We start from the raw sequence: 25,823 nt of genomic DNA on the forward strand, positions 1-25,823 counted from the left end.
TCCCAGCCGTGCCCTCTGTTGTATTAAGTACCATCCCTCGGGCTGGTAGATAAATGGCACAGTGATTAAAAGTAGCGCATATTTTGCCCTCCTGACACTGGGGCAGTTGAAAAGATGTTCCTGATGATATGATTTCTGCATGGAAGGGCAATAAAGAAGCACAGACAGATCTAGTAAGGATACATGGCTGAGTAACTCTTCCAAACCTTTCTAAAAGCGAGTTTTCTTACAGGAGTGTAATCTAATTTAGCATTCTAGGAATGATTGATTGATTGAAATGCACCAAGGGGTCAAGAGTCATGCTGAGGCATAAAGAAGCGAGACCGTACCCAAAGCGCCTCTTTCCCGGGTGCATCACTATACCTGCCTCGGCACTAGCTGAGGTTTTTCATGGAGATCAGCGCTGACTTGTAAATCATTTTATCTTTCAGACAAATGTTGAACTTCTGACTTCCTGGGGTCTGTTGTCATTCATATCATTGTCTTGGCCTCATGTTCTGAACTGGTTGTCCTTAGCCTAATAGTGTCTTAAGTTGGTTCTGTTTTGTGTAGCTTGCAAGTCCTGTAGTCTATCAAATATATTTTATTCAAATGACTCAATCCATACAAAAAATCTTCAGTATTATTGTGTAATTAAAACGTTGTTAACAAATTCATTCGGAATATACAATCCGTAGACCTTGCCGGCATTGTCAATATTGACTATTCTTACTAAAACTTTAGAGTATCTGGTTCTTAACTAAAAATCTTTTATTTAATATGTCCAAAGTTTTTGTTGCCAAACACCTTCATAAGCTTCACACTATTTGCAAAAGTGTGTGGTGTGTGGTGGCTGGGATAAAGTGTCAAATAAGCAAACTGTGGAAATTAAATTTGTCCTAAATCCCAACATCTCCCACTTGTCCAATTGGGAAATTAGTTTAGATGTCTGTTCCTATTTCTCTGTAACTGATAAAAGTGATAAAAAGTCATCCAGTTCATAGACAATAGACTGTGCTCTAGAAAGAAAAGTTGCGCGCATAGACGTGTCCTATAAATTAATAATATTGATAATATTTATAGTACACATCGCACACTGAATTAGAGTACAGGTTCACAAAGGGTTGTAATGCTTGTTATTGGATTTTCCTCTTCAGCGTAGAGGAAACACATTTAGTTAGTCACACCTGCTTCTTTCTCTACGTGTCATAGGGTGCATTACAAAAGGGGTTGGTGCATGCTTTTTGTCCCCTCAAAAAGTTTAGAGTTTAGAAAAAGGGCCCAGCCTCTGACACTAGAGTACTTCACGCATCCCTTAAGGCTTCATGGTTAAACACCACCTTTATTATTAAATCGAACCATGTCATTGATCATCACCAGGATCTCAGATTCTTTTTCTTATAATAAGGGAGCCCAATTCCATTACCGCCCACTACAGCCACGAGAATGGACGCAGTGAATTACCTGCAGCCCCTTAGCACCCAGATAACATGCAGGCACACCTGCCTGATAATCTCACATTCGAAGATCAATGTATAATTCCTCAGCTGTAAACTCGGGCTTTATGATCTAGGAGAACTGAGTTGTTACCATGCTGGGAAACGGATCACCTGTAAATGATTTGCCCTCTGGTTTTGAAAACTTACTTCAGGGAGCGCTGCAGTTCTGCCAGAGTGAAACAAGAGCAGCCAAATCCCAATCGATCCATCCAGGCTCATAAGCATCATTACAAATCTGCAAATGTGGGTGCTTAATTCACAAATGAGAGCCGTGAGATCAGAGTGGAGATGGAATTAATGCCTGCTAGAAGACATGGAAGGAGTAATGGGGCTGGCACTCAAACGCACACTCTTCCACCCACCCACTCGCAAAAGCCCACACATACTCACACCCATCCACATGCACATTCAGTGACAAGAACATAACCATACACACACTCATTCACAGCAGGCAGTCGCAGATAGACACATATTCACACACATACACATGCAACAGCATTCAACAAACACTTACCAGGCCACAGTAGTAACAATGGGTTGCGGGAGGGAGAAGCAAAAAAGTTGTCAGTGGTTTCTGAAGGTTTAAGAGGAGGAAGAGACTGATGGAAGATCATACCACCTTCTCCCATTGGCTGACATTGTCATTGGTCAGTCAATTGGAGGATGACGGTCCCTAACTCTTCAATGAATGTGGTGGGATCAGTGAAACTTAATGACTGCTCCCCACGGTGTGACAGACGTAAGCACCCAGGTCTGATTCTAACAGCGACGCTCCCCCTCGCGATGAGGGTGAGGACCTCACAGGGCTTTGCAGGGCTGATGAGATCATGTCTTTAGGGCTGTGAAATGTTAAGCCAGTAAAGGCTTGGTTGAGGCTGTCAGACGCCTGTGCATTAGCACATGTAAAATGCCTGGCTGCTTGACCCTGATATGGTGACGGTCTGCTACCCTCACACTCATTATGCTTTAAAAAAGCAAGAGGTAGAACTTCAGAGCCCTGGAGCCCTCAATGACGAGCCACCCTTGGCTGGTAGCAAAGGTGCTGGAGCAAAATATACTTAATGTCTGTTTGAGACACCTACAGTGCATTTGTATCTCTCTACCTTATATCAAGTGGACTCAGTAGCCAGAAAGAGTAATAAGGACCGAGTTTGCAGAAATAGATTTGCTGCATTTTTATTTCAAACTCCAGTGCATGGCTTCTATTTGAAAGTGATAGAAATAAATATTATACATGCAATTCTATTTAAATTATTAAAAATGCTGTATTACAATATTACTTAAAATGTCACATGCCACATGCGTTTCACCAAATGGCTCCTGCAGGGCAATTTCATTAAAGTGGTGATGTCACATCACAGCTATTTCAATTTTACCAGAAATATTATTTCTCAATTTCAATGTAAAAAGATCTGCCAACGATGTTGACTAATAGGCTAAAATCAGTGATCCCTGTCCTCATTCACCACTCCCAGTTGGGCTTTGCCCAGGCCAGATTGTCAAGGAAACATCTTCAGATTTTCAGCTACACCTATGGCAGGCCTAAAGTGACCTCATTGACAAATGTCCCTCTCATCAGACGCCAAGATATCATTTGACATAGTTGTAGAGGGTTGCATGTTTAGGAACTTGGTCAAGGTGGGCTTGGGACAGAACTTCTCTACTTATAATCAATATAAATATCAGAACCAACGGCCAGGATATACAACTGTGGCCTTCATCAGACCCTTCATACATACATAGAGGTACATGTCAAGGCTGTCTTTCACCCCCTCTTCAATTTCTCCTGGCAATGGTAATTCTGGCTGCTGCCATTTGCAGAATGAACACATTCCAGTATACAAACTAGGCCATGGAGATTAAACCATTCTTGAATGCAGATGCCATTTTGTTAATGTTCGCAAAGCCCAGAGACTCCATAGCCTCATTAAGAGATCCTGTAAAGGAGTTCTCCACTTTCTTGGACTGTAAGGTTAATGCCTTAAAATGTGACTCTCTGGCCATAACTGCATGTAGCACACTATCCATCCAAGTGGGTTATTAAAAACCTAAAATGTTGCAGGGCATTGTTAAATATGGGACTCTCACGTGTGCTGCAAGACATGACTCCCCTAATAGCAAAAATAATAGCTGGCTTTGCTAGGTGGAAATTATTAAAGCTTTCTCTATGGAGGAGATCGCACCCAGTGAAAGAGATGGAGGCACAGATTTCAACTTAATCTTTGAGACACTGGCTGGCAAGATCTAGAGAAACCTGCTTCAGGACTTTGATGGCCTTATAAAAGCCTATGTGTGGGGCAATAAACAGCTGAGGCTCCACATGTCTAAACGGTATGACACAATGACTGCGGAAGGCTTAAGACTGCTAGGCAGGGGGTTCCTACTAGGAGAGCCACCAGCATTCACAGATTGTGTATCTCTCCTACCTCTCAAGGTATACATCAACAGCGAATCGCCACATGAAGCACACAACCCATTGTTGCCTGCCGTGTTTCCACCTGGAATTCAGTACAACTATTTTAAAACTCAATGCACTTTGGAATTTCAATGCTCATCTTTGATGTAATTCTAATCGCACTGTGGGCTGTGCATTCTACTGGCAAGATTGGAATCATATCTTAGGTAATTTCCTTCAAGATGGTATCGTTAAATTCTTTCAATCCGTCAAACAAGAATTTAACTTAAAGGATGACCAAGGAAGGCAGTATCTCTAACTGTTTCGTTACTTAAGCAGAAGACAACAACCTGGAAGGTCTGCACCTCGAGACTCACTACATTCTTCCCACCTTAAAATGTGGGGTTGTTGTAGTAAAGTGGTCTCATTCCTTTGCAGAACCGTAATTTGAGCCTGTCACCCAAAACTGACAGTAGAGGGGCTGAACATGTCATGGTAAACCACACTACAAACGTTGTTCTCTGGGAAGGACATGTCTGAAGTGCTGTGCTGCATGATTGGGACCAGTGAGAAGCTCATCAAAGGCTTAAACTTTCAGAGTGGATCATCGCTGGCACTGGTCACCCCTGGTAGACCTGTGCCCACATTCCTTCCTTTGGAGGTATCAACAATCGAAATACATTGTTTTGCTCACACTGTGGTCCTGCAAGACACTGCGGGGCAGATTTACAACAAAGTAATGCAGCACGGTGCAGCAAGTCATTTTGCTGCGCCGTGCTGCGTTAGTTTGGAAAGCACAGAGATGCAACATATTTACAAGAATATGTCGCATCTCTATGTTTCCCCTGCGCTGACGCACAAACTGCAACCATGCGCCGTCGCAGGCACCCTTGCACCATGGTGCAAGGATGCCTGCGTCGCGGGGAGATTGTTTTTGTGCAGGAAGGGACACCTTCCTGCACAAAAAAAATCACAAGAGGCTTTTTCCTCTTTCAATGCGTGCTGTAGAATGCAGCACGCATCGAAAGAGGAAACAAACGAGGAAAAATGATAACATTTCTCCTCGTTGCGCCACCCTAAGGCACCTCTAGGGTGGCGTAGCATTCACACGCATCTCCAGATTTACGATTTCTCGTAAATCTGGAGATGTGTCTTGTTCCATGGGTGTTGCGTGGAAACACCCACAGCAACACCCATGGAACGCCCCTTCCACGCACAGTGCTGTGTGTGAAGGGGCCATATCTACGAGGAGCAGGCCCGGACTGGCCGTAGTGGGCACCGGGCTATCCCCCGGTGCGCCGCACGGGTGGGGGCCGGTTCTGGGCCCCTGGGGGCCGTGTTTTTTTACAGGACCGTTTTTGCAGCATAGCTGCAAAATCGGCCCTGTAACAAAAACGGCCGAAAACCGGCCCTGGCAAAGAGCTCGGCGGCACCCCCAACCCTCTGGGGGGGGGGCCGGCCGAGCACTTTGCCAGGGCTGGTTTTGGTTCCCAGTCCGGCCCTGACGAGGAGAGGAAAAGTCACGCAGGGTGGCTTTTCCTCTTCTTGTAAATATGGAGGAGCCCCCTGCACCACCAGTACGTCACGAAAAGTGACGTAGTGGTGGCGCAGGGGGCTTGTAAATCTGCCCCTGCATATTTACTGTAATAATAATATGACAATCTTGAAAAGATTATAAGGCTCGAACATTATACCCTCCACCCCTCCTATCGGATGACATGTCCAATTGAATAATCAGCACAGAACATGGTCTCCGTGGCTGTCACAAAAATATGTATCCTTCATAGATGGAAGTTTCACATCCTCTGACATATGAGCATGGTGGCATGGTCAGTAGCCACCAATGCGAGGCTGAGTTATGAATTTAAATGCAAGTTGCAAAAATCTGAGCACCTCTAAGGAACGCCTCTCGCAGCCAAGAAGATGAAGGATTAATAAGCATACAGCTTCACCTATGGTCGTACTGAAGCATTCTACTGATTGGGAAAGTTTAATCACAACACAGTATGATAAAAATTCTGCAATAAAAATTCCATGAATTCAGTTCTTGTCTAACTTCACTCTTTTATTTCTTTAAAATGTCTTTCATATAATGTGTTTTTTTTTTAATAATTTCCTCAGTTTGACATTAACTCAAACAGCAGTGTTTCAAGGAGATTGGCTTCCTCAGGGCTTCTAAAGAATAAATATGTGGGGGCAGATTTACAAACCCCTTGCGCCACTTTTGCGTCACTTTTAACATGGGAAAAGTGATGCAAAAGTGGCGCAAGGGGCTTGTAAATCTGCCCCGTGGACTTTAGAAGCAACATTTATCCTGTCATAAAGCTGAAAATATTTCGGTTCCGTTCTAAACAAGTGTGAGGCTTGCGAGCTGGCTAAGGATGTCGGGGGACTGAGTTTGGATTGAAATACTAAATTAATGCTGGTAACTAAGATTTTTAGAAATCCTGATGAGTGGGTCTCTGCGAAACTCATGTTGGGGAGCATGGAGGGGCTGAGTGATTTGCCCCTCGTCCCTCTTTGGTTGACTTTAGAATGGGGGAGAAGGAGGAGGTGACTGTGCGGGGGTTCATGAAGCATAGAGTGTACTGTACACTGGGCCTGCACCGTAGCTCGGACTGTACAGAGGGTTCATACTGTAGGATTGTTGCATACTCCATTGGGCCTTCTCACTGGAAAAGGTCTCATATTATATGTCAGATCATAACATGCAAAAGGTGCATAATGCACATAGGTTGATTCTCTACAGGAGGCTCTTGCTATGCAGGAGCACATACTATGTCCATGCCTAAACTGTGTTAGGGTCTCATAAAGTGCAAAGGGCCCTAACACTCCCTTAAGGACAAATCTACTCTAACCTTTCCCAGGCAGACTGCTTTGCACCCAGCCATTCACAGGACTGAAAACATAAGAACATATATAATAATTATCTATGGTATTTAAGGTGAAATAACGCTGCCTAGCGTAGATGGGATAGCAACACAAGTAGACTATTACATCTCCCACTAACCTTCTCAATTCGTCTTTACCCCAAACTTTCCTTGATTCCTCCACACCTTTACCATCCACTTCTGCACTTCTATTGTCTCTCTGTACTTCCTGCTGCCACTCCTCGACCCTTACATCTTTAAGACACCTATTTAATATTTCTCAGCCCCCAATAGCCAGCCCCCTTCATTGGTGTGAGGGGTAACACTTAACGGCAAACTGAAAAGGTTGGCAGCCATCACACGTCCCTGGGGCGGAAATGTGCTACCCCTGCCCCCTCCATATCACAAAGAGCGTTAAAACAAAAATTAATGGAGAAGGGCAAACTGAAAGGGTTGCAGGATGGGAGGATGGGAGGGAAGACCACTGCCAATAATATAAATCCAGTGCACACTAGAAAGGGAAAGGAACTTAAGGTGGGACTTACAGAGCTGAGAGAGAGAAGAAAGCAATCAAATGAAAGAGGAGAAATACATAGCAGAGAGAAAAAGAAGAGGAGTGAGAGTTAGACAAATGAAAGATGAGACAGAGAAGGAGATAGAAACTTGGGAAAAAAGAGCAAGAGATTCAGGCTGGTAAATAGAGGGAGAATATGGTAGGGTTGAGGGGAAAAGAGAAAAGAAAAAAGTTAGGGAGAGGCTAGGATAGAGGTGAATACAACAGAGGAAAGGAGGAGTCTTATGGGAAAAGAAAGATAAATAAGTAGAGACAGGGCGGATATAGAGAAGGCAAATAATAAGGACGAAGGCTGCAAATGAAATATTGTAGAAAATAGTGAAAGAGTAGAAACGTGGTAGAAAGAGAGGGGGACAGGTGGTGGACATGAAAGGAAGAAAGAGAAAGAGCCTGGGGAGAAGTAGAGAGGAAAAGATTCGGCAGAGTGGAAAAGAACGCGAGAAAGAGATAGGGTCAAAGGGAAAACAATAGGTAAACAGGAGTAGGACCAGAGTGGAAAAAGAGTGTCAGAGCTATTACAAGAGGAAAGGTAAAGGCATAAAAATAGGGATAGGGAGAAGATAGTAAAAGAGAGTGACATTGGAAGTAATAGAGAAAGTTAGGAACATGGGTGGAACATTAAGAAAGAAGCAGATCTGGTCGGAATGGAAAAGGGATAGTGAAAGAAATATTGTGAGAGGAGAAGATAAAAGGAGAAAGATATTGGGGCGGAGCACAATAGACAGAGAAAACGATAATAGCGAGAGAAACATGAATAGAAGAGAAACATTACCGAGTGGACAGGAGAAGAAGACACAAGATGACAGCCAGTACTCTCAGTGAAGTGGATGACACCAGTGGTGGAAGCGGGGCAACCCACAAATGGCAATTGTTAGGCACATCCTAACCAACTAAATGTGGAATGGCATTTATATGTTACAAATTAAGCAGTGGTTACACAGATTGACTTTAACAGTAGCTTGGAGTTTCACATTGATAGATGCATTGACTCTGTTACAATGAGAGTTCCACTGTTAAATGCATTGACCATGTAGCAGTGAGAATTCCTGTACTATAAAAACACAGTGAGGCAGTGAGAGCACACCAGGGAGATTATCCATATGCCTACATATGACAAAGCGATAGTGTTGTGGTTTTAGATGTGACTGGACACCAGAGTTTCCTTCATTTACAGATGTTCCAATTAAAGTTTATTTGAAGACCCAGACAATGGAACACACAATACTCACCGGCTGGCAGTCAGTAATACAGGTGATAGGCTGACACTCCACCATGTTAAGCTGGGAGACTTGGTCCATCTCACTGGTACAGTTGCAGAGGCTACAAGAACCAATGCCTGCAGGAACAGGGGATAAGGGCTGCCAGAGGACAAGGAAAAACATATTATCTTCAGAATTGAATGTTAATAGGCTGTAGTATTGTGTGAGTCTCCATTCCTTGTATGGATGAACTGGTTTCTGAAATGCTGAGAGTGAATTATGTAATGGAATGTTGCCGTGTGATATTGATTGGAAGCTAGGAGATGGGGCAGTGGAAGGGATGATGAAGCCTTTACAGGCTCTACCTGCAGTTGCTGCAGCTTAATGGCCTAACATGAAATTTTAAACTGACCTACATAAGTCGCTAACTCCAGACTCTTGTATGAAGACCTTGCCCTCTGACTTCAACATTTTGATGAGTTGTTTAGGATTTACGTGAACATGCAGCAAGACTCTGGTGACAGGAGCCATCAATACCAGTGAAGGAGGTGTGTCATGAGAAGTAAGATGGCCCTGTAAACATGGAGGACTAGTTTGGTTTTGACCACCCTCAAAACCACCGGCAAGTGCTGTTAGATAAAGCTGCTGGGTAGCGGAGTGCAGTGAGGATGGACAATATTTGGCAAGGGGGTCTTTCCTTCACTCTTTCATTCACTTTTGATTCCATATGGAGCATAGTTAGCAGTTTTGGGAATACCTATCTGCATTGTGTGCGATATGATGCAAAATGAGGACAGAGCAGTTGTAAAGTTGTAACTTCACCAAAAGAATGCCTCTTCACACGAAATTTGTGTTAGGTAGGGTTTAATCACGTCAGCCATCTTACACGCAGCTCCAACTGCCTACAAATAAGAATTCCTCTCGCTCCCACAACTAACATTCCACTTGGAATTATCATTGCCAAATGGTTCTCAAACCTTAAAGTAACAATGCAATGTCACACATCTTCCCCTCTTTACAATAATAACAAATAAATATATATACGTACATAAAATAACTATGAACTACATAGTTTAAATATAAAAACAACTATAACATGTGTAATCATACAAGTCATCCTAAAAGAAACATATCACACATAATCTTTCATGTATTCCGAGAGTCTCCGCACCCTCTGACTCCTTTCCCTGACACATGTAAATGCCTCCGGAGACCTATTGGAGATGGAACCAGACGAATTCGCCAAAGAGCATGAAGAATTGTTAGGAACTCCCTGCTCTTTGGAGGAAGACAAATTGCGATTAACTACCACAACTCGAGTTTTGTTCCATATCCGGCCATCATCAGTTTTAACAGCATTTTTTGTAACTTCACCATAAGAATGCCTCTTCACACGTAGTTTGTGTTAGGTAGGGTTTAATCACCTCAGCCATCTTACACGCAGCTCCAACTGCCTACAAATAAGAATTCCTCTCGCTCCCACAACTAACATTCCACTTGGAATTATCATTGCCAAATGGTTCTCAAACCTTAAAGTGACAATTCAATGTCACAGCAGTACCCTGTCGCTAGAGGCTGTCTGCAGCAGTACCCCATGGTATGCAAAACTGGGCAAGAGTAGAACCCTGTACAAGAAGAATTCAGGGGGGAATCCCTGTAATGTGCCAAAGTGGGAAAGAGTATAACCCTATTGTGAGACGATTCTATGAAGCACAAGAAGAGACGTACAATGTTACAAGTGGTTGTAACGGGAAATAGCCCTTGAGCTGAAAATGTGGGGAAAGTGTAGTGCCTTGTGTTGTTGTGGGTGACAGCCAGAAGATTTGCTTGACTGTGGTCTGGATTCAGCTGTCTTTCTGTACAGTGTTGAGTTTGAATGGTAGTGTTTCATGTAGCTCCTGTGTCTTGTAGGTGAGTACTTCTTTGCCAGCTGATGTGGGCTGGTGTTAATGGTTAATTTGTCAGATATCTGAAGTGTTTCATTGCTGTGTTGTGTCAACAATCTTTCAACATGCATCTACTGAGGCTGTCATTCTGTTTGGAAGATGCCTTGACCTTTTATTGTGCAATTCCCAGAGGGAGTGGCACTGAATGCAGATTAAGTGCTTTCTCAGCCTGGCTCTTAGTCCTATTTTTCTGATCAGCTAATGTGACTAGGTGCTAGGCGTGTTTTAGTGCTGAGCTTCACATTTGTGAGTAGGTGTGTGGCTGAATGAATTATCCTTCTGGTATTGTGTATGTTGCTTGTGAGAGATGGAGAAAGTGTGGGAGTGTGTTGTATGTGTCACGTGTAGTTTACTGGTACAATGTGGAAGTCTGGGGACATTGCGTATGAGTGTAGTTTCGATGACAGGTTTTGTGTTGGAGTCTGGTTAAGGGAGTTTTTCAGACAAACTGATGTTTGATTAAACTTTCTGGTTTTGGTTTGTTTGCATCTGGAATGTATCAATTTAGAGATGATGTAGAACTCTTGTTAAGGGAAACAAATATGTTCCGTTCCCCGTCCAACGTGTGACAGGGCATGCATGACTATATGCTCTTTATGTGTGCAGATTCATGGGCCTCAGATCCAAGGATGCTGCAAGTCACAACGTGGTTGATGGTTCATTTCTTTGTTGACACGTAGTGTGAGGAGGCACATGGCTTGAACAATCAAAAGGTTTCTGTGGCTGCAATTTGTTGTCTTTGTGCGTTTACATATATATTTTAATTTAACAAGTGATTGTTGGGTGGATATGCAAACACGACTTGCTGGAGCATGAGTAATTGTCCCTTTACTTTATATGGAAGAAGATGGATGTTCTTTGTTTTGTTGTTTGTAAGAAAGGGAGAAGGCTCCAAACTCTTGTATGAAATCCCTGCCCTCTCACTTGAACTTAGGCCTGGTGGGTTCATGAAAGTGGCAAAATGAATTAAAGATAGGAGATGGAGAAAGGACTACGGGAAGTGAACTTTAGTTAGGCAGAAATATTAAAATTCAAAGCAACGTATAGACACCTCCGATCAACATGTAGACAATAAGTGGCAGATTATCAAAAAGATGTGCACAAAGATACTATTGATGCACATTTTAAGGGGCCAACTGCACTGTCACCCAGCTTTGCTGCCCTAATAATTATTCAGTTGCCAGGCATTCGTCTTGCACATGTACATTCCATGCCTGCCTTTGCTGATGACAGCAGGGTCTAGTTCATGCAGCGTTGAGTCTGAAATGCTGAAGACATGGCATAAAGGATCTCTTTTTATGATTTTGATTTTACAGGCATTCTTCATTGCTATGATTAAAACTTTGGAAGCTTACAACTGAATGTGAAAGCGGACTGCTCACAGTCATCCTGAGAAAAGGAATTTCTGTGGCAGCATGCTTCACTGATTAGATTGCTTTATTGGATCCTTGATCTGTAAGAAGTCAAATGCAAATGTGGATTTCCACAACTTTTGTGCATTCATTCGTATGACAAAACATACTGCCATTGGGCCAACCATTCCCAAAACAATCTCCATTTTGCTAAGAAAATGGTCAGGTTTTAAAACAATTCTGCATTTTTGTCTGTCTTTAGTTTTACACAAAAAATGAGTATTTCTAGAGGCTTTCAACTTGGAGATTTTTGCTAATCCTATTTGCTCAACTGGGTTTGATTGTACATATCCTTTGAGAATCTGTCCAGTTGGATTACAATTTACATGTTTGAAGCTGGATTACACAGGCCTCTAATCATCGCATCTAAGGGTCTTTAAATTTGTAATTCTTCCACATCTATATTTTTTCTACAGTTGGAAAATTTCATGTGAAGTCTTTACTTTCTACACAAGACCAGTAAAAATGAAGATGGAAGGTGCATGATACCAGTCTTTCTGCACAGCATTGAAGAGTATGCTAATGTGGTTATAGGTGCTGAAAATGTTTGAGTATCCACAAAGTTATAACTTTATTCATGTTTCCTTTATTTGGTTTGCATTAATCTTCTGAAAACGCTGATGCAGTTTTGAGAACTATCACGCATTCTTTTTGTTAACACTGTATCCCCAACGAATATGGAAAACCCTGCCAATGCAACAGGAATATCGCATGTGTAATAACTATTACTGTTTTTTTAAAATTAATTGTCTGTTATTATTGCAAAATGTACAATTGTATTTAGACATAGAAAATCATGTTGAATCAAATACTTAATATCTAAGCATTAAAAATGTGTAACTGCAGATGGTCCTCTTCAAATTTCTGTTGTAAGGAACACACGCCATGTTTTAGTTTTTCTACATTCATTTAGAAGGTACCTTTATAACATAATTTAAAACGTCATTGACCCCGGGTTGATCCTATTTCACCTGGGTTAAAGATGCTTCAATATCAAAATGAAAATAACTGAGTCATCAACACAAAATACTGTACTAACAAATTGATTGCCCGATATGTGACATTATATTACTTCCTGAAAGATGTAGGTTAAACAGAAATGGTAGGACTATTTATCACTAAAACCTTTAGTACAAGCCGGTGCATAACATGTTCGTGCTTTTTTCATCGGTTCTCACTCATATTTCAGTGTTAGTGCAGAAAAATATATTCTGTTTTGGAGGGATTTTCTACATTTATTTGATCTAGTTTTAGTAATATTAGGGTGCAGCTCATAATGTGAAATGCCTCTAAGATATATAGCTCAATTGACGTGTCGAGCAGCTGACAGGACTTAAGGTAGTCATCTTAATGTAAAAATCTGTAAAGTCAGAAAAGTTAGCATGCGTTCCTCAGCCAATACCATAAGATGCCTTTAAATCCATTTTGCATAGATTTTACTCACGATGTGCAAGTGAGTCTGCAACTGAGTTTTGGGAAATTGAGTCTATTCCCATAGATCATAATTTAGACAACTTGGCCGTTGAAATGGCAAATTAACTAATGCAAGTTAACTAACTAACTTGTGACCTCACTGCTGGATTTGGCTTGACTGCACTTAATGGCCACACTTCAGCCGGCTCCCACTAACACATTTTAGAAGACTACTAGGTCACCCTCCTCAGAAGCCTTTTATTGTATGTTTGCCAGCTGCACATATGAATACAGATCTAAATCTGCTCCCTTGAACCAACATGCATACCTCAAATCAAAATCCCCACACCTCAAATGAGACCTCACACACCTCAAATGAGAATTCACACACACCTCAGATCATCATGCAAACACCTTAAAATACAATTCACATGCTTCACTCGAGTATTCACTCGTGCCTTAAATCATCATGCACAAAGACAAATACAAATTCCTCCAGGTCAAGTCACCATATGATCAACAAGAATCAGCATTCAAATCAGTCAAATCGAAATACACTCTCTGAATGCATAAAAATAACATTTACACACTTATAACCAGAGTACACAGGTCAAGGAACACCATTCTCAAACTTAAAATACTCATGTCATCCACATGGCTTAAACTGACATTGATACACCTTAAAACATGACTTGAGCACTTTGGATCAACTTACGTTCATGAATCTCAACCTTTACTCCAACTGAATGAGCTTTTATATACATTTATATTAACAATTGTTGTCTCACTACAGACCAGAAGCACACAACACATCGGCTGCTTCACATCACAAATAAGAATTTGCACTTCTCAAATCAACATTATGCAACAGAATCTGGCATCACACCACAAAACAACATCAACCACGTCGAAACAGCATTCAGCAGTATTCAAACTACTCAACTTACCATAACAAACTAGTACCAAAGAATTCAGCGTTCAAACACTATAATCATACTTTTCACACCTTAAATTATCATCACGAGCTCCATGTCAACATCTCAAGTGGCAGATCAGCATTCCACCAAACAAAACAAAATTTGAACACAAATACTTTAAATCAACAGCACACGTCAAAATGTAATCATTGTAATGCATTTTTAAGAACGCACACGTCAACTCATTCGATTCAGGACAACATACCAACATTTACTGGGGTAGTGCCCCCAATAGAATAGGGTAACCCTTATTTGGCTGTTTCTCAGTGCTTAACAGATTGCAGATGCACAAACCACCACTGGACTACTTTAAATGAGACTCTAGCTTTATCACGCTGTCCCTTATTTGCGTGTACATGTCTAAAGTTAACTAAAATTTTAGATTATTTCCACCAGCATGGAAAACACTGCAAATATGAAGAGAAGTTTCTTACCGGGTACTCAAGTCCATTTACTACACAGACGTTCTTCGGTACTGTTGGGGTGAAAAAACAGATTAGTCTTTATACTGCTGCAAAACAATGTGAAACATAGCAAATGCCCAGTGCTTAATTTGAGCCAGTGGTTTCCGATGCTCAGCACCAGCACTTAATTGTCAACACCAGCACTTGTTACAGTTTGCCACAAGGTGGCGCTGTCTGGCTAATTGAGAGAATACCACAACAAATGTGAATTATTAAATAAATATATATTAAAAATGACTATTACCTGCAGCTCAAGCCATTCTTATAGCGTTGTGGGCCTGAAATAGTCTAAATTGTCACACTTGGAGTAGTGTGATGCAAGCTGTAGTGGCCTCCTGACCAGAGCCCTGGCGCTTATGTTTTTAATTAAAAAAATTAATCACTGCACATGCCACAGAGTTAAGTATTTGTGTTTGGCCTCTCTTAATTATTGTCTCTCTTCAAACGTTGTTTCAACTTGTCATCTTATGCTTGAACCCTTTTTGTCGTAAGCCTCTAAATGCCTAAATACTTTAGAAAAATTGGAGATAGCTTAGCACTGAGGAGAGTTTGCTCACAATTATTGGTAAGGGTGGACACGTCTTACAGAAAATGAGCAAATAAGATATGTAGAACTTTCAAAGGCTCTGAGCTGGGAGAAACCCTAAAAGCAGTTTTATCCACATCGAAATGTCATTTTCTTGAGAGGCACTGCTTCTAGAGCATTCAAGGAAATTAGGTTCTACCATCTAAAACATAATGAAATTGGAAATCTTTCGCTCACCAGGTCATGTAAAACATATTTTATAAGGTCCCTGCTTACAGTTACATGGCCCACAACCCCTGGGTCACCTGGGGGAGACTTTGGGGAACCTAACATATAAAAATACGGTAGATTATCACTATTCAAGTGTTCATACCACCAAAGTCGAACTTGCATAAATTTACTTTTAAAGACAGTCTGCCAAGCAAAGCTGCCTTTAAAATGACAGTAGGCGCTCAGCAGTGCACACGTGTAATTGCAAGAAATCTGCTGGACCGCTAAACTTCCATACTCATTATACGCTAGGGATTTCAAGGTAATTTAAGCCCCCTGGCCCTATAATATACTAGGGACTTATAGTGTCTGCAATGGCTATGGTACAATTACATATACCTTTTTAGTCAGAGCACTGGCCCTGGGCCTGGATTGCAGAGTCCAGGGCACAGCCAGCGTCCGTTACCACCAGTACCAGTCAGCAAACAATTGGAGCTAACAGTGCAAAAGGATGACTTTCTAACATGGTTAGAATCTGAGAGCATGTTTTGATTTAGTCTTAGTTCATTCAATTGACTAACTCATGTGAGCACTTTTACTCTTTTCACCGATTCATTGTGCACCACGTTTTCCTTTCTCTAAGCCCTAGTCACTGGTTGATCACAACATTGACTTGAGTTAGTTTAGCTCAAAACAACATACCTCACTGCAGCCTGCCCCTCACCATACTGCACAAACCAGCCACATTCTCCAGACCTTGATAGATGTACTGGACCCCTACACTTCAGGTGAACCTCCTTACATTGTCTCCATCAAAAAGGGGATGGGTTTTAAGACTTCTGAAAGATGGTGTTTGAACAAATCCAAATGAAAATGTAAAAGAATATTATAAAGTGTTGACGTGCACCACATACCACATTCGTAGGAGGCACAGCAGTCTCCTTCTTCAAAGGTCACAGTGAACTGGAAACCAGGGTCACAGCTATTCGGTGGGCGGCGACAGAGGTTCGGGTTACATTCTGCACAACAGGGTTGTAAATTATAGTGGGTTAATAGAGAACATTAGCCAGACCTCCATCTCAGTAGAAATCATATTTGAAGCATGAAAACATGGAAGACACAATTAATTAGAGTTCTACATTCTCTCTTTTTCTAATGTAACTTAGCAATGGTTGGCATTCTCTCTAAAGAAGCCTATGCAATATAAGCATTTTAATACAAAGTAATCTATTGTATAAGAACCCTCACTTAAGGAAAATGCCTACTTTACCATTAAGACCATCTGTGATATTTACCAAATTCCACGAGTCCTCACCCTCCACCAAATACACTCATCGTCATTGGTCAGTGAAACAGTTGCCTATGCGGCCTTGCAATCATGTTTTTTAAATGAGTATACAGCTCGAAATATAGGCTTGTAAAGAGCAGGGCTCTATTAAGTGAAGTATTTGACCTCCTACTCGTGTGGGGGACCTAGGCGTTTTTAATCGGTAAATTACTGGTGGACACATAATTATACCACACAAGAGATGGGTCACTTACAACATCAGTCAAAACAACTCGAAAGGGTTTTTGTGCTGAAGGCACGGTTCCACCTAGCTGAGAGTTCAAATCAACACACCCCTTTAAAACTAAGATTTCTCCATGGGTGCGAAATGTCCAGCTACCTTGGGAACACTATTATTGTGGATTCCTACATCAAGAAAAGTTATTATTTGTTTGCTGAGCACATTGCCAATTAGCACTTTGCTATTCTGCTGTTGAGAATTGTAGAACTTCAGACACCCAGAGAAGGATAGATGGTACTAACAAATCCACCAGATTTGATGCTGACAACAGCATAGCAGATGTTGTCAAGAGAAACAATAATGCCATGGCTAATAGGTGGCAGGGATTACTGACGTGCAAACCACTAAAGATGCCTCCAGCACCGTTGGGTTGAGCCTTCGTAAGAGGGGGTACTTGAACGGTGTGACCTTTCCTCCCTGCATGCCCACTGTGGTTTGTGAGCCCCTTTAGAGGGTGTTACCATAGGTGTTCCGACCAGCTAGTCTGGATATATTTGTATATGCTCAGACATTTGGGTTTTGCATGCAATAAGGAACCTCAAAAGAAAAAGCACTAAATGGACAGTGATCTAGCAGGTGTTGTTTGCTGCTTTGCTGAATTTTGAGGGGCAGATTGACAAGTCCCTTGCGCCACTTTTACCTCACTTTTCCCCATGTTAAAAGTGACGCAAAAGTGGCCAAGGGGCTTGTAAATCTGCCCCTGAGTCTGTAGCCCATACCACGTCATCTGAGTAGCCACAGAATGCTCTGCCTCACTAATCTGAGATTCATCAGTTTCAAAATGTGCATATTTCTGAGATTGTGGGTCCACAGTAAAGGACCTCCAGGATACCAAAGGTAAAAAAAAGACCTCAGATGTTGCAGTCGGACCCCAGTAACCACTGACTGCCCTGAGACCCTCCAAACAAGATTTCTCGCATTACGTCATGGTTGTTCAGAAAAACATGACTACCACTTACATCTCAGCCCTTACAGCAGTTCTCATTGATAACAGCTCCTCAAGCGCTTTGAGATCCTGGTAAACTTCTACAGGAAACCCACAGTCAAGAAGACAATGCCTTTAAACATGCAGCCTTGGGTCCCACTGTCTGAAACCTGTTTCGTGCATACTTGTAGTTTATATTTTAGCCATGATAGTCGCTCTTTACAGTGGTGTAACGATAATTGAGGTGGCCCCCCTTCAAGGTACGTGGCGGGCCCCCTCTGGACTCTATCAGTAGCTCCCCGGCCGAAGTGCAGTGTTGAGGGGGCCCCCTGGAGCTTGGGCCCCCCGCACTGCGGGGATGAGGGAACCTGTGTTACGCCCCAGGCTCTTTATTTTGCTAGGTGGCTGTTCTAGCACTGCTGGTAGAAGGGGAAGAACAGACAGCCAGAGAGAGAGAAAACTACAGCAGCCGAGGCCAAGCAGAACTTAAAGGCAGAGCCAGTTCTATGGCAGGAGGACATCGGGAACCTCTTTGGAGGCCACCAGTGGGGAGGGGGAGGGAGGGCAGAATCCTAACAGAATCATCGAATATAGCAGCCAGTCACTGCATGGTATAGCACAAATCCTTCACCAGCACTGCTTAAGTTACAACAAACTTTGAAGCTCTCTTCAGGGACTATGCAACGGGAAACGGTTTACTATGACACTCAGTGATCTACACCAGACACTGAGGAAGGGTGGACTTATTCTCAAGATGTTGTCATTTTAGCATACATTAATACTAGTTGGGGACAGGTTTCACCTTATTAAATCTGTTTAATACTTCAATACACCAAAAAGCAACTAAAGTTGATCAGGTTTTTTTTTTGCAACGTTTCTGCCACGGTGCAGCACTATGCGTGCAAATTTTTAATAACGTTTTAATGGATTGACCTAGGTACAAATATTTGATTGAATTCTACAAATTATGAAGCAGATAGTGGATTATGTGGCAAGTGTGGAAACCGCATAATTTGTGTTCAATGCAAGGGCTGCAGAAACATATAAATCCAGTGGCTCTGCCGATAACTGTTTCACAAAGCTGAAACACAAAGATATACAATTCACCGAATTGATCTGGCAATAATATATTGTTTGTACTTAGTGCAAATGGATGAAAGTTGTTTAGTTTTTTTTTTCCATTTGATCTTGAATTATTATTAAATTGAAAGACCAATGTGGCTCTAAAGATTTTCGATCTGTTTTCCTCGAGCATGACATAGAAAAGGTGCTTCCACACGAAAGCTCTGCTCCTTTGATTCATAACATATGTAAAGGCCAAGTCTAAAGGAAACTTGTGGCATGAGTTCTTGCTCTGTACACTCATTTTTTCTCTGCTAGACGTCAGGATCATCTTCAGAGTTTTTGAGTTCCCGGGAAAGAAATATTTTGGGGCTCAATTTGAGCTGGTGGTTGTCAGTGGGGGCCACCGGCACTCATTTTTCGGGACCACCTCTCATTTATCCTCACTAGACATTGACCAAGGGCAAGAGAGGGAAACACACAAAGGGGAAAGAAGTAGGAAGAGAAAGATGGAAAACCATCAACAAGGGAGAAAGCAAGAGTTAGATACAGAAGTGGAAGTGTCTGACGAGGCATTAGGTCGATTGTAGCCTAAACAGCCGTAGTTTTCGGTGTTTCAACATTTACTAAGTCGGGCGGTGGGCTGCTGAGCAGTGGCCTGGGCACCAACACTTATACTTTCACAAATTAGGCACTGCCCCCTGTTCAAAACAACTTTGAACTTTACTACACATTTTCTTCTAATTCAAGCTCACGTGATGCCAAACAACACTGATTTATGCTTTCAAAAATTGGGTCACAAAAATAGGTAGAATATGCCTTGTCGATGGTCCCAAAAATCCTTGGAATAATACTGCACAGAGAGGAAGAGTGCGAGCTAGAGGAAGAGGTGGACTGAGAAAGGGAAAGTCGTTGAGATAAAGGGTTAGAGAGAAATGGGATAGAAAGAACACTTTCCCTTGAAGGTGTGGCCCTGGGCAATTGACCCCTTTGTCCATTCTTTGAAATGTCTCTGAGAAGTCTACAGATACTCACGGCATTGTTGGGTCGGGCAACAGGTGTTGTTCGGTGCGGGGACCTCGATGCGCTCAAATCCTTCTTTGTCACAAGCTGCCATTGTGGGTGTTTTACAGACTATAGGGCTGCACTTCACCGTGAAGGTTTTGGAACATGAACACTCATTGCAACCACTTTGCCAGGTTTCTCCACTCTGCAAGAGGAAAGAATATAATCATTGATGAGCCAGGCTATCAGTGCTGCACCAACTACTAGCGAAGGGAGAGGAGATGGCAGTAGATATGAAGCTTTCAAACTACCCAAGGGACGGGCACCCCGCACAGGGAGTATGTTTTCTTTATTTGCTACTGTAGTAGATCCTCTCCATTCAGCTTTTTCCCTGCTTCGATTCAAGAAAACCACCCATTGTAGTGTGCACATGTCTCAACATGGCGAGAGCCGGGCAGCTGCAAAGAGAGAGCTGTCTCGGCTGTAGGGGCCACTATCTGAGGCACATCCTTGCGTGGTGTGGCAGGAAGGTATGGGTGCTGCCCCTTGTTTCTGGTTTTGTGGTTGTTGGTCCCATATTTTCTATGGAGAGTGAGGAACAACCCTCATTCAGTCATACATTCTATGGAAAAATATGCCCACAATGGAAGTATTAACTTTTAGGATAAATGAATGCCACTGGGCCTCCTCTGACTGGCAAGTTCTTGTCTCATTATGATGAAGAGTGATGAAGTGGCCATCGTCCTTCTCATAGGGGAAAACTGCAGGACTACAAATCAGGGGCAGACTGTGGAACCAAAAGCAGCCCTGACGTAAATGCTCTTTCCTCTTTTTGCTCTCTATGAACATCCATACATTCTCTCCTGTTTCTTCCCCCCTCTGACTGCTTTCTTGGTACCTCTCACTCTCACTGTCTTTCTTTATCTCTGTTGGAGCCTCCTCATGCCTGCTGTATTCTCCCTCGGGGAGTTGGAGAATGTGACAGACACCAGCAGCGGCCCTGGGCTTTCAAAACCGGCCTCCAAAGCCTCCAGCCTAACGGGAAAATGCCAAAGGAATTAAAAGGTCAGTCTGACCCTGCCAACAATCTCCTAACATCCAGTAACTCGGAAGTGTCACATCTTGCTTGTAGAGCCATAGCCCAGCTCAACTTTCAAATGTGATAATTTAGTGACCTCTCAGGCAGAGAGAGTACACTGCAATCTGTAGTCTCACTGCAGTTTTGAACATTCTAGTGAGTGCTCTGGCAGGCTGCTTTTTAACTGCAAATCATGAAAAGTGATATTTTGCCATTTTCTAGTTCAAGCTGAGCCTGCATCTTGTACACAGTAATTGATACTACTAGCCCCTCCTCTCTGTAGCACAGTCAGCGTTGAGAGCTTCAGAACTGTGGGTGATGACATCCCTTAGTGGGTGAATGTTAATCGTCAGTTCAGGAGAAATTTAAACTGATGAGCAGGACTCTACTTACAATTTCTGTATCTCTCCTCTAGCACATTTTACAAGCACCGATTTCACAAAAGAGCTATATGTGTGAAGAGCCTGTTCTAATTACTTTTGCCAAAGATGTTTCTCGATATGGTATGACCAAACAGTCTGAAAATTAACCTAATATGGATAATGTTCATGTAACTGTTGTTAGAAAGAAATTTTAAATTAAACGAGACTTTCATAAACGTATTAGAATTTCCCTTTAGAATGCATTTAAAAGTCTGCTAAGAACTGCATAATTAAATCACATGTAGGCGTGAAATACAAAATGCCGTAGGCTATCATTGTCAATGTGCCTTTGCAACCATTTTTCTTCCAACTCTTGCTTACTGCTGAGTAGACATTCTTTTGAATATTTTGCCTGACACCACATCCTATTGAAGAATCTGCTGACTTCAAAAGTACATTCTTTAGCTTCATCACACCACATTAGCTCACTCTGCTTTGACAATCGATTTTGCTATTGCTTTATAAATAGAATAGATTGCTAGAACAAGGAACAAGTTAGAAATATCATGTGTATGCTTTACCGGGACATTGCCGTTAGAATTGTAGCATAGCATTTGGCTAGCCCTTTGTCTTCACAACGAGACATTGGAAGCAGCCAGCACCTTAGGTAAGAAGGTTTTCATGAGAACTTTCTCCCATGTATCTAAAACTGCAACTTTAGATTAAACTATGCACTGGCGTGAATATTTACCATGGGAATCCGGAGGAAGAGCAACGGATGGTGATAACACCATCAGATGAGTTTCCATTGGCTGAAGATGAGTTAAACCTACTCATTTTCGCTACATTTATTGTGTATATCATATTATAATTGAGTGTTCCTAGCTAGAGAGGAGAGAAGACCCTTTACCCTTCCTGACACTTATGGCGTTCTGTCCTTATTACTGAAAGCTACTGCTGACAGTGACTTTACCTTCCCTTCCCTGACTCTTTGTGCAGGGAGGTTTTCTTCCCGCATTGATCAGTGCTACTGCTGTGATCATTCCTCTATCTCTGAATTATTTTAATGGTTTCTACTGCAGCTGTGGGGAACTCGGCTGACTTTTCAAGAACAAGCCTTTATAGGAAGTTCAAGACTTTATCTACGCTACACAAATCTTGTTCATTTCATGAAGAGCCTCTTCATGGGTTTCTATAGGGTAGGTTAGGCTCTTTAGATAGATAGGAACTCATTTCTTTATGGAACACTCTGTTGATTTATGCTGTCATTAATCAAACCGTTTCTCGTAATTCATGTAATTGGACTATTCTGAATAAAAATGACAGAAACTAAACTATGGCCTTAAAGAGAAATAAAGGTTTTAGAAACTTCTTCAAACTCTCGTCATAGACTGAAAACTAAGAAACTGGCAGTTGATGATAAATGACTTGTGGTTTTATTTTAGCTCCATTCAAATATGGTGTCAAAGAGCCATTGGATTTAGAGGATTGCATTTGTAGGTTTGGGATGATTTATTTGAGACCCGATTTTGATCAATCCTTTGGCGCTAACACTGTTTAAAAGATCTAGATTTGTTCATGTCTCTACAAGGCTGTTCAGCAACTTTGACCTTTGCAGTGTCAGAGATCCTTATAAGTACTTTTCATATGCCCACTAATACTCATACTCCTCCCAGTAAATAGTCCTCAGGGTAATTTCAGCCTGAGATGGGAGATCTCAAAAGTATGCTGAAAATACAAGCCCACCCACCCTACTGGGCACCATACTACCATTCTTTTTCTCCTGACATGTCCAAGACAATCTGGCCCTCATTATGAGTGGCCAGTTAATTTCAATAGGGCAGGTAATGACGATTGCCTGCAAATAATTGAGGCATTACATCTATGACCCTCATCCTTTTCCCAGTCACTTCTTTAGAGAAACAACAAAGCCTCTCAGAAGACTTCAGAGATTCATCAAGAAAATGAACAAAGAACAATTACTGCAAACACCGAACACCAAAAGCTAACCCATGTGCATTGAAACTTTGATGCCTGTAGTGCTGGATAATGGAAAGGGAAGACGGGCTTTATGCATATCCAGGAAAATAAAAAATCTTCAACTCTGTAGAAGAAGGCATGCAAAAAGTATCTCCTGAACCCCATGAAACATGGAGTAAACTTTTTGTCAAAAAATCTGGTTTAGTGCAAAGGACCATTGAATCATGAAGGACCCAAAGGCGGCAAGCACAACAGAGTGTCAAGCTGCCAATCTGGCAAGCATATGTAATTGCCACAAAGGAAGTCATGTTCAGATTCAAGTACTTCAGATTCAGAGAAGATAGAAGATAAGAGAATAAATGAATGAACATGAACGGGCATATTTACAAGGGGAATGCACTACCGGAACGTCACTTGTCCCCGACATTCCGGTTGTGAAATGCCCTGCACCATATATACAAAGTGGTGTTAAGCCACTTGTTTTGGCTTAATGTTGCTTTGTAAAATATGGTACCCTTTCACACAGGTATCTTCATGAAAGGTGTGTGCAATGGGTGTTGCTGTGGGAGTTTCACCGCAGCACCCATTGCTTTTTGATGCTGCCCCAGATTTACATGCTTTTTAAAACAAGGGGACCCAAAAATTATTTGGTCAGTGATCTCTGGGTGTGGTAACTTTATATGAACCGTGGCCCTTAACTACCAAGATGCAGGTAAGGAATAATAAAGACATAAAATGAGGTCTATATAAACTAAGAGTTTTTAAAATATTTTTATATGTAAAAAAAATCACACACAAAGAACATACAAGTGGGGACACATTTGTCGTGAATAATAAAAGCAAAAGAAGAAGGCACAGGCATTTTTCAGGGGCTTAATTTACTTGTACAGTTGTCCACGCAAGTACAAAGAGCAACACCATTGCACAATACAATGAATAAATATGAAAGTGTCAAGTGGTACAGAATGGACGGTTTTCGATCCCATTTGACTATATACCGGGATCATCATCAGAACATAAGATTATATGCCCGAGACTAAGCCTGTAGAACTATCAGGAGAAAACATAAAAAGAAAGAGAACGGAATTAAAACTGGGAATTTACACTGAGCAAAGTGGTGAAGGCCGAGATGTTAGATGAGATGGGAAGCTGAGTAGCGAAGTTTGTCTTGCCTGGTTGAGGTGCCAAGTCGCTGTATATGGGGGTTATTTTGCTGAGAAAGAACAAAGGTTACTACAGATGTTCTTTGAAGGGGTGATGCTGTTGCAGGTGGCCACTGATAAGGTGAAATCTTTCATGGTGGTGAAGATCTGTTTGCTGCTCTTGGTGTTTGTGTCAATGTGGTCGGCAAGTGAATACATTTGGTGGTTCAGATCCATTGGTGGCATTGTCTCATGGTGTGTTTGAAGGAGTTTCTCTCTGCGAGGTCTTGACGGAATCTCCATCTGCGCTCCAGTTCTTTGAGTTGGTGTTTTGTCACCCTCAGTTCCTCTGTGTAACAACTAGTTTGTTGTCTCGATTTTTTGGCTTTGCTGTGCTTGAGGGGGGGGAGGGGCAGAATCTCAGCACAGTTGTGATACTGGTGCTGTAGTTGTTGATGGATTGGGGTAGGTTGCTGCTGTGTTCGTGAGCGTTGTAGTCATCTTCCCCTGGAACTTTGTTGGTCTGGCGATAGTCGAGCTGAGGTTATGCGTTATGGGAATGCTGAAATGATAGGATGTGGTCCGTCTTAGTCATCGTGTGTGGGCTTGTTGACCAGGATGTTGAGAAAAGATGTAAAAATCAGGTCCAGGAGGTGTTAAGAGATGAAAACGGGTCTTTTCAAGCAATGGGTGAGGGCCTAGGTTCTGGAGGTCTTCAAGTATTGCTCTTAAGCATGAGTTGTCACGGTCTTCTATGTGGAAGTTCAGGTCTTCAAGGAGGATGAAGGCACTGGATTCTAGAATAAAGGGTGCCACGAATTCCACAACAGGGTAGGCAAAATCAGTGTCTGGTCCTGATGGTCTCTAGATGATGTGCGGCTCAGGCTGACGTTGGCTGTTATGTGATGTTTGAACCGCTGGTGTTCCATTTTACTGGGGTATGTGTTTTTGAAAGTGGTGCAGCTGATGGCATGCTTGAAATTGATGGCGATTCCGCCTCCTGGCTTGTGCTGTATTTCCTGCCTGATGATCTTATAGTGAGGAGGATTGGCTGTGGCGATGTCAGAGGCCAATGTGGGGTTCAACCAGGCCTCCATACGGGATAGTAGGTCTGGTATGTGGTCACGCAGCAAGTCCCAGAATTCTGAGGTGTGTTTGGTGAGTGAGTGTTGCGAAATATACATAGGAGTGTGGAGAGGTAAGTGGCTGGTGAATGTGCATTTAGGAGTGTAGAGTT

The sequence above is a fragment of the Triturus cristatus genome, chromosome 3_1 (genome assembly GCF_964204655.1).
Source record: "Triturus cristatus chromosome 3_1, aTriCri1.1, whole genome shotgun sequence".
NCBI lineage: Eukaryota > Metazoa > Chordata > Amphibia > Caudata > Salamandridae > Triturus > Triturus cristatus.